General features: G+C 39.1%; 1 long non-coding RNA gene across 1 annotated transcript; it reads left to right on the forward strand.

Annotated features, from left to right (window-relative positions):
• Positions 1-4,333: 4,333 nt before the first annotated feature.
• On the forward strand, positions 4,334-9,380 carry LOC125616418. Its single transcript, XR_007347046.1, has 2 exons — positions 4,334-4,512; positions 5,733-9,380. It is a non-coding gene; the product is annotated as an uncharacterized LOC125616418 (long non-coding RNA).
• Positions 9,381-9,748: the final 368 nt, after the last annotated feature.

Below are 9,748 nucleotides of genomic sequence, written 5' to 3' on the forward strand. Positions count from 1 at the left end.
TTCCCGAATTTTTAAAACTTAAATAATGATCTTGGCTTATTCATTCCTGTATTCATTTAATCATTTAATTTAATCATTTTCTGAGCACCAACTATATCCTAGACACTGCTCTAGACTCTGGAGATACAAACCACAAATAAAATCCAACATGTCTTGCTTTCAAAGAGCTTATCTTCCAGTGGAAAATGAAAGAACACTAAGTTACCATTAAACCCCATAAGAAATAAGCAACTACCTTCCAACTCAACACTCATCTTCTTGAGTCTTCATTATAGACAAGAAAACTTTTGAGAAAGGTCTAGGCAATCTGACAACTGAGAAGCGTGATTTTCAAAGAGGAACAGAAGTCAGCTCCTGAACCAAACAATGCAAATCCCTAGGAGGAAACTCAGCTTCCTGACCCTAGCAGGAAAAATTATTCTGAGTCTAGGGCTATGCCACAGGACCAGGCTAGCTGTTGGTTCTCTAAAAGCCAGATGAGTGCTTGACAATGCGATATGGTTAGGAGACATCATGCCCTTGGGTGCTGTCTTAGCAGTAGCTGTGCTGGCAGGAAAGATGGGTAGGCAGCCAATAGATAGACCAGGCTCCACTCCAGCTGCGCAGGCAGCCACCTGTCCTCTGTTCTCCATCCCACTCCTCCATTCTCTGACCATGAATTAAACACCGCCTGAACACTACCATTAGACCTAACGGGCATCAACATGTATACCAGGTGACAGTGGGAATCAGTGTTCCAGGCAACTGGAAGAACAGGTGAGACCCAGGAAGTGAGCCATGAGTAAAACCCTCAGGACATTTCAAGGGGTTCCATGGGTTGTGGGTTGAGAAATGGAGGGTGGGCTGGCAAATGGCGACAGAGGATAGTGTAGATGGTGGCAGAGGCCAGATATGAACAGCTCTGTGGCTCCTGCACAGAGTTGAGACTTTATCCTGAAGACAAAGAAAAACAAATAAAGGGGTTTGAGCAAAATCTGTTTACGCCTGGGGCAGACAATCAGGTATGGATGTTTAGGAAAACTGTGTCGCTAGCTGCTGTTTGTGGTACCCGGGCTAGACAGGGCTGCCCTGAAGGCAGGAAATCACATGGCAAAGTCAGAAAGCAGGGGTAGAATTTGATACCTCCCTGGATGTAGTAAGGAAAGGAGCAGGAGGATTCAGGGATGACTTCCAAGTTTCTGGCCTGGGTAAATACGCAGGATTCCAGATTAGAGTAATAATGACAATAAACACAAATACTGTGTGTTGCCAGGATGTATCAGGCAAAGCAAGGGGGTAAATGCTGGTCCCTAGGGGAAAGTGAGGGACCCAGTCTAGATTCCTACCATTCAAATACTGGTGTTCCTTCTTACACGCAAGCCAACATCTCACTTGACAGATAAAAATGCGTTTAATGAGCATTCAAAAATCTTAAATATCCAGGTGCGGTGGCACACACCTGTAATCCCAACACCTCGGGAGGCTGAGACAGGAGGATTGTGAGTTCAAAGCCAGCCTCAGCAACAGTGAGGCACTAAGCAACTCAGTGAGATCCTGTCTCTAAATAAAATACAAAATAGGGCTGGGGATGTAGCTCAGTGGCTGAGTGCCCCTGAATTCAAACCCCAGTACCCCCCAAAAAAACTGAAATAAACATTCTTTTTATAGATATAAAATATAAAAGTAATCACAAACCATGAAGAGCAACTTGTACAAGGAATTTTAATAATATATGAGTGTATATTAAATAAGCAATATTTCACAGGTTGTTAGGATCACTAAGTAAATCCTATTCATCTTACACAAGCAAATGCATCCACCAAGATAAATATACAACTGAGACAAAAATGAAAATAGCATGAGTGTGTTCAGAATTAGTCAGTAATTTCAGAGGGGAAAGTACAGGGCTGGGTGGGATAGAAAAGCGGGATGTGATTGGCCAGTTAATTTCCCAACCAAGGGTAACATCAGTAGAAGGGAAGAAGGAGGAGGACTGTGGAAATTCAACTGTTGGACAGAGTATCATGAATTACATGTGCCTCTCTGGGCTTCTCTTTCCAGCTACTAGTAGCTTCTGCTGTAAGATGGCTTTTAACATTTTCATAGAAAAACACTAAGCCAACTCTATGAACTGACAAGTGCTACATATGGTTTTAGGAAATTAGCCATGATGTCTCAACTCTAAACCTCTTCACTTAGAACACTGCTAAGAGGTATCTAGATTTCTACCAGGCATGCCTGAAGACTTCTATGTGCACACAAAAATCTCCATTTTGAAATAGAATCATGATGATCATAGATAGTGTAAATTAGTTGTATTTTTAAAACTGAAGATGATCTCAACTGACATTATTAAATCTATAAAAAATTTAAAATATTATGTCTTTCCCTCTAAGTCAACTCACCATAAACTCAACAACACACTGGGATGTACAGAGATTGACAGGGGACAATGTGGCCTCAGTCCATACTTCACTTGCTGGGATTGTGTCATTGGCCTAAGGTTACACAGCACCACCAAAGACTATAACAGAGACAGATTCTGTCATCTTCTCCCTAGTTTCTTCACTAAACAAATCCCCATCCCCATAAATGAAGCTGAGTTACAACATTTGAAGGTAAAGTTGGTAGAAAAAGATAATTATAGTTGTGGTATTAGTTTTCTCTCAACATTCTATTTTTCTTTTATTTTCTCTGGAACATTTTTGATATAAATACTATATCATTGGAGTCTAGATATTTTAAGTGAAATAAAAAAAACTAATATTTAGGTAATTTGAGCCAACCTGGGTCCCCCCCACCCAAGCTTTCATTCCCAAACCAGGAATGCTGCTGTGCCCCCAAACTTCTGGAAAAGCTTCTATCAAACTCTTTCCTTTCCTTTCTAGTCCACACTCTGAACTTGCCCTCTGCCTCTGTGAAATGTATCTGTGCTACAAAAGGAACCAAGATCATGCAAAGTGTGTTGTGTACCATGCTTGGCTCACAGTAGGTGCTTTCTTCCTTTTAAATGAATGTACAGTAATGTCAGAGATAACTGGATGTCAAGATACTATTGATGCAAGTAAACATCTAGCTGATGTCCCTTCAGCCAGGGTGATCACGAGAGACACTCTGGAGAATGTAAACATTTCTTGTAATTCATAAAATCCCACCATCAGCCTAGCTACACTAGAAGTCACCCATGAGGTCTCCTTGTGCTAATGTATTTTGGAGTGTTCTGATTTAAAAACTATTTCCCTTTCTTCTTAAAGTTTTCTGTTTCATCAGCAAATTAAAGAGCCAATGCAACAGCAAGGCTGTAAGCAGGTTGAAATGTCTAAACTGCAATAGATGAGCTCATTTGCTGCTTTAAAAATACCTTTTCAGGGCTGGAGTTGTGGCTTAGTGGTAGAGCACTTGCCTGGCACTTGTGAGGCACTGGGTTCAATCCTCAGCACCACATAAAAAATAATAATAAACAAATAAAATTATAAAATAACTTTTTTTCAGCAATATCACCAATGTACAAATAATGAACTAGAATTTTTATTCTTCAGTATAACTGTGAAAGTGTGCTTTCACAAATGCACTATCCTAAAAAGGTAAAAATAAAAATAAGAACCTACTTGGATCATTGCAAACATATTTTCAATCTGTTGAATTGCAAACAAAGTTGAGAATTACTTAAGAATATTAAGAAATTTACCTTTGGGAAGGTACCCTCCAGATACATTTATCACAGAAAATTTCTATTTTTAAATGGATATAGTTTAAAAGTATGAAATGTGTAGTATCTGTATTAAAATAACTTTTGTTTGGGAAAAAAACAGTTTGCTTTCACTCATATTTAAATTGTCAGTTTTATCATTGGCTATACTTGAAGGGAATTCACTTGAAAAGATAATCCTTATATCAAACTACATATCCCAGAAGTTTTCAGAATTAATACTGGTTCAACTCATGAAACAAGACAAAAAAGGGACAAGACATACATGAAAAATAACACATTTACATAAAATCAAACTTGACATTCTTGCCACAAAAGAAATATGGTAAACCACGTTAAAGGACAACCTGCCACCTGGGAGATTTCCCAACACATACAACCAACAAAGAAAGTCAATAAGAAAGAGAAAAACAAATCGATAGTGAATGTAAGCAAATAATCTGAACATGTACTTCCCAGAAGAACAAATCTGTTGTCCATGAACCATGAGAAGAGGTGTAACCTCACTATTAATCAAAGAAATGCAAATTGAACAACAACAAAGAAGCTACCATGTTACACTAAGGTGGGCAAAAACTGTTGAAATGACATAATGTGACAGGGCCTCCCATATCCTGCCTGTCGGGGTGTACACTCACATGACCACTCTGGAAAGCAATTGAGCATTATCTAGTAGCTTGAGAATGGACATGACCTGTGCCCAGGACTCTCGCAAGTGTGCCTTGTATACCCTAGTAAGGTTTTTCCCACGGGTGATTGCCGACCAACCACAGAAGCAGAATCTGGAATTATTTAGAAATGCATATTCTCCAGCGTCAGCCGAGGTATACTAACTTAACCAGGAGTGGGTTCTTTTTATTTAAAAAATTGGTTCTTCTTAGTAATACGTGACAGTAGAATCCATTTTGATAAAATTATACAAACATGGAATATATCTTATTCTAATCAGGACCCCATTCTTGTGGGTGGGCACAATGGTAAGGTTAACTTAAGTATTTTCAAATGTATACATAGGAAAATTATGTTAGATTCATTCTGTTGTCTTTCCTATTCCTATCCCCCCTCCCTTCCTTTCATTCCCTTTGTCTAATCTACTGAACTTCTCTTCTTCACCTCCCCACCTTTATTGTAGTTCAGCTTCCACATATCATCGAAAACATTCTGCCCAGGAGTGGGTTTTAAGGAGCCCTCCTGCAGATTATGATACATGCTGAGGTTTCAGAATTAATAGAGAAATTTCTTGCTTGTTTCAACAGAAGATTGCATCAGAAGGATACTAGAGACATGGTCCTTGACACATTCTGTAGACAGGATGAGTCGGAAAGAACTTGGCTTACTAATAAATATAGTGTCACTTAAGAGTCAAAGGGACAGTGTGCAATTTGATTTCCTCAAATGCCTATATTTGCATAAAGAAATATATATATATGTGTGTGTGTGTGCATTTAAGTATATACAAAAATAGAGTATTAAAAACCATCTAAACACCCATCAATAGAAGAATGGGTACAATGTGCTATGAAGTCCACTGAATTTCCATCTGTGTCTCCATCTGTTTCTGGCGAGGAGGAAGGCAATAAATGAAGTAGTTATATGTGTATTGATGGCGAAGATCTTGAAAATAATGGAAAAAAGCAAGTTGCAGCATAACAACTATAGAATGATACCATTGTACATTAGTTTAAAAATCACACTCAAAAGAAACTGTCTTTTATTTGGATAAACAAATACACATGTATTTGAAAACATTGAGGATGTGTAACTGTAAAGTGTATCTGCTGATCTCAAGATAATGGTTACCTGTGAGCCAGAAAGGAGAGAACTGGGATGGAGGAGAATTATCAACTGGTTAGTTTTTTAAAAAGCTTCAAGCTTATGGTAAAGAGAAAATATTTGATAAATTTGGGTCAGGAGAAAAGATACTGCTAAGGTATTCTTTGTACTCTCCCACATGCTTAAACTATTTCATAATGACTTTTAAAGTAAAAAGGAGTAGAGATGGTCTGATATGAAAGTTTAACTTATGATTTCTTTGATTTTGCAGAGCTTTCAGTAAAATCCATACTTCAAATTTTGAATTTTGATCTTTTCCTTGGCTAGCGATGTATAGTATCATGACACTCCTGCAGTTGGCTGGGCAGTGAGTCACAGCTCCCAGCCAGCCACGCCATCATGAAGAAAGCAACTAACACTGGACAGAGTACTGTGTTGGCAGCAATGTTGGGATATTGTGTTCTATGTTTTCCACATGCCATCATGTCCACGGGACTCCCATCTGTGTCTCCGGTCTCTGATGAGGAGGAAGGCAATTCCTTTTGAGAGGCAACTTAAGACACCTGCCCAGCATGAAGGCCACATGCCCAAAATGGCCATTGCATGTGAGTTCAGACTTTCACAGTAGATATCTTGAACAGCTTAGAGGATAAGAAGTGAGTTAGTTGGTAATTCAGTGAAATTATCAGCATTAGTTAATTCACCATCTTGTAAAGGAAACAGCCAGGCCAACTGCTGATGGGTAAACATTACTTGCAATGTGGATGGAAGACCAGATGCAGAAGTGCATGCGATATAGTCTCCTGATGACACAGTCTTGGGTAAGATACCTTTCCCATGAGCATGCTGGAGACCCTACAAGTTTGCCAATATTTGTAGATAGAAAGTGACAAATGAGACCAACACTTCAGAAGGCATCAGTTTAATTTTCTTAACATGAAGGTCAGCAGCAAGCAGCAAGGTGCTAGTCCTGAAGGTGTTAAGGGAGAGCTGCATGAGACAATTGTGTATGAGAAATATTTGCAAGACAAAATATTTAATGTGGATGAAATTAGCCTGCTCTGAGACATATGATGAAGCATACATATATTCATCAAGAGTCCCAGGCGATGCCAGGTGTCTAAACATTCAAAGACTGTGTGATGCTGCTTTGGGGGAGAAATGTTGCAGAGTTCACATTAAAGTCATTCCTCATCAACCACTGAGAACTCTAAAGCATTCAAGAATATGTGTCATTTTGTATTTTTTATGACCACACAATAAAGCCTGAATGACATCAGCATCGTTCTTGAATTGGTTTTTGGACTATTTCATTCTACAGGTGAAACCATAGGCAAAACAAACAGCTATTCAATCAGCAGGGCATCTGAAGCACAGGGCAATGTGCATCCTAATGCAAAGGCTCTGTATTTGTCCGTGGACACAATGGCACTCATTCAGCCAATGGGTCAAGTTGTGATAGCAGAGTTCAAAGCATACTATTTATGCCTAATGTTTGCTTGAGTTAGTTGTCAAAGTGACTGATTCTGGCTGAAAGCTCACAGAGTTTTGGAAAGTTTTTAACATTCTAAAGGCTAACCAAAATATTGCCGAAGCCTAGGGAGAAGTCACACAGTGATGCAAGAAGGGCATTTGGGAAAAAAAATTTTAAACATGAATGCATTCAAAAGTTTTGACAGAGATTCTGCTGTTAATGAAATAGTAACAAGGTATTAGGGCTTGGGAGATAATTAAGATTGCATGTTGATGAAGAGGAGACTCATGAGCTTATTACAATGGAGGCCAAAGAGCTTTCCAATGAGGAATTGATCAAACTGGAAGAAGAAGAAGAAGAAGTAAAAAAGTTGAAGCAGAAGAAAAGTACCCAAGGAACCAAGAGTGTTCACAGCAAAGAAACTGGTGGAGGTGTTTGCTGCTATCAGCAATGGTATACGGATATTGGAAGAAATGGACATCAACCATGAGAGAGTTACATGAACTGACAGGTAAATACAAGATGTTCTTGCTTGCTAGAAAGAAATATGTGATGAAAAGAAGCAACACACTCTACAGTTAAAAATTGATCTTTATGAAGAACACTATGCCTGCTAAATCAGCAAGTGTTGATGTCCCAGTGCCTTCTAACTCCTATTCTTTTTTTTTTTTGGCAGGAAGGTACTACTGGGGATTGAACTCAGGGGAACTCTACCACTGAGCCACATCCCCAGTCCTATTTTGTATTTTATTGAGAGACAGGGTATCACTGAATTGCTTAGCACCTCACTTTTGCTCAGACTGGCTTTGAACTTGCAATCCTCCTGCCTCAGCCTCCTGAGCCACTGGGATTACAGGCATGCACCACAGTGCCCAGCTCTACTTCCTATTCTTGAGTCTCATCAAGAGAGAAATGGATACCCTGTCACTGAAGCAGCCCCATCAACCAGCAATGGATTTTAATTTAATGACTTAAATTCCTTCAGGCCCAGTTGTGCTTTCAGTTAATGTATGTTAATAAATTATATGAGTTATTTAACACTTTATTATAATATAAGGCTTGTGTTCAACAATTTTGGCTAATGTAAGTATTCTGAGCATGTCTGAGGCTAAGCGATGATGAGTGACAGGCTACTTGTATTTAAATGCATGTTTAACTTACAATTTTTTCAACATAGATTGGCATATCAGGTTGCAACCCCATCAGAAATCAAGGAACACTTGTAGTTTGTCATACTTACGAACACTAGAAAACCTTATTTCTGCAAAAGAAATTTTCCAAAAGGACCGCAAGAGCTTTTTAAAAATTGAACTTTTGTGACATCTAGTGGTAGTATAAATTATTACAATTTAAAACAATTAGAAATAAACTTGGCTTAATATAATATTAATATCTGAATTTTTGGTTTAATTGGGTTTTCATGAAAATTTAATATGAATTTTAAAAGCTTGTGCTTTTGTTTTTTATTTGCTATTTCGGGTGGTACACACCTGAAGGTTTTTATGAATGTGAGACTTTAAAAATAAGCTAATTTTCTTGTATAACTAATGTGGTTAGCCACTGGCTTCTTAGAAAATGTATGAGTTATATACAGATGAACCCCTGCTGTCCCACTCTCTAGGTCATAGATAGCAACAGGAAGAAGTTTTTCCCATCATACCCTGCTACACACCAGCTGGGACAGGTGTCCCTCCCAACCCAGACCTGCAACTCTGCCTCACCTCCTGAGTTCTCAAAGCCCACCACTGTTCCAGAAACCAGGCTTTTCTTTGTCCTTCACTTCCATCCAGTCAGCTTCCAAGCCCATCTTTGAAATGTATCTTACCCACCACTGGTTTTCTTTATATCTTCTACAAATTTTGAATTACTTGAGAGCAGGGAACATGTCTTGCACACATGCTCCCCACAAGAACCTAATACAGTGCATTTTCACCACCATGACCTGGGTTCAGGCCTTCACTACCTCAACCCTGAATCTCTACTTTTTAATGCTCTTGGTATATTCAAATACATTTAGTAGTTATATGTCAAACATACTAGGTAACAAGACCAGTTCCCACCCTTAGTAGTCATATAACTCTTAACATTAATTTCTACCACCACGACCTAGGTTCAGACCTTCACTACATCCGTCCTGGACCTTGACAAACAACAGCTTCCTAATTTCTAAATACACCATTTGAGCTTCTTAATACATCTTTTTGCTCTGCCTCCCCTGAGCCACATCTCCAGTCCCTACCTCTTGACTTGACTACTTTCTTATTACCAGAACACTAAAAAACAACTTTGTCCACACAAGGAGAATATCTTCCAACCTTGCTACAGCCTCAAGCCACTCACTCTTCATCACCAAACTTCTCCACATAACTTAGGCTTTACCATTCATTCCCTTCTTTCAGAATTCATGACTTTAAACCACATGATGTGAATTTCACTCCCCCCCCCTCCGAAAATAGTGAAAAGTCCCCAAAGGACATCAGCTGTTATCTGTCAGGAGGTGAGGCAGAGTTGCAGGTCTGGGTTGGGAGGGACACCTGTCCCAGCTGGTGTGTAGCAGGGTATAATGGGAAAATTGCAAGGGCACTCCTTATAAGCCTGAAAATCACAAAAGGGATGTTCCGGGGGTCTAGCCAATGCAACTAAAAGAAATCCTAGAACTGAAAAATTTACAAGTGGGACTCAACAGCTGGTCTGAGCTGGCAGAAGAATCAATCAGTGACTTCAGAGACAGGTCAAATGAGATTATCCTTCTGAGAACAAATGAAAGAGTAAAGATTTTTCAAAAAAACAACATCATCTCAGAGCCCAGTGGG

This window comes from Marmota marmota, unplaced genomic scaffold (assembly GCF_001458135.2).
Source record: "Marmota marmota marmota unplaced genomic scaffold, marMar, whole genome shotgun sequence".
Lineage (NCBI taxonomy): Eukaryota > Metazoa > Chordata > Mammalia > Rodentia > Sciuridae > Marmota > Marmota marmota.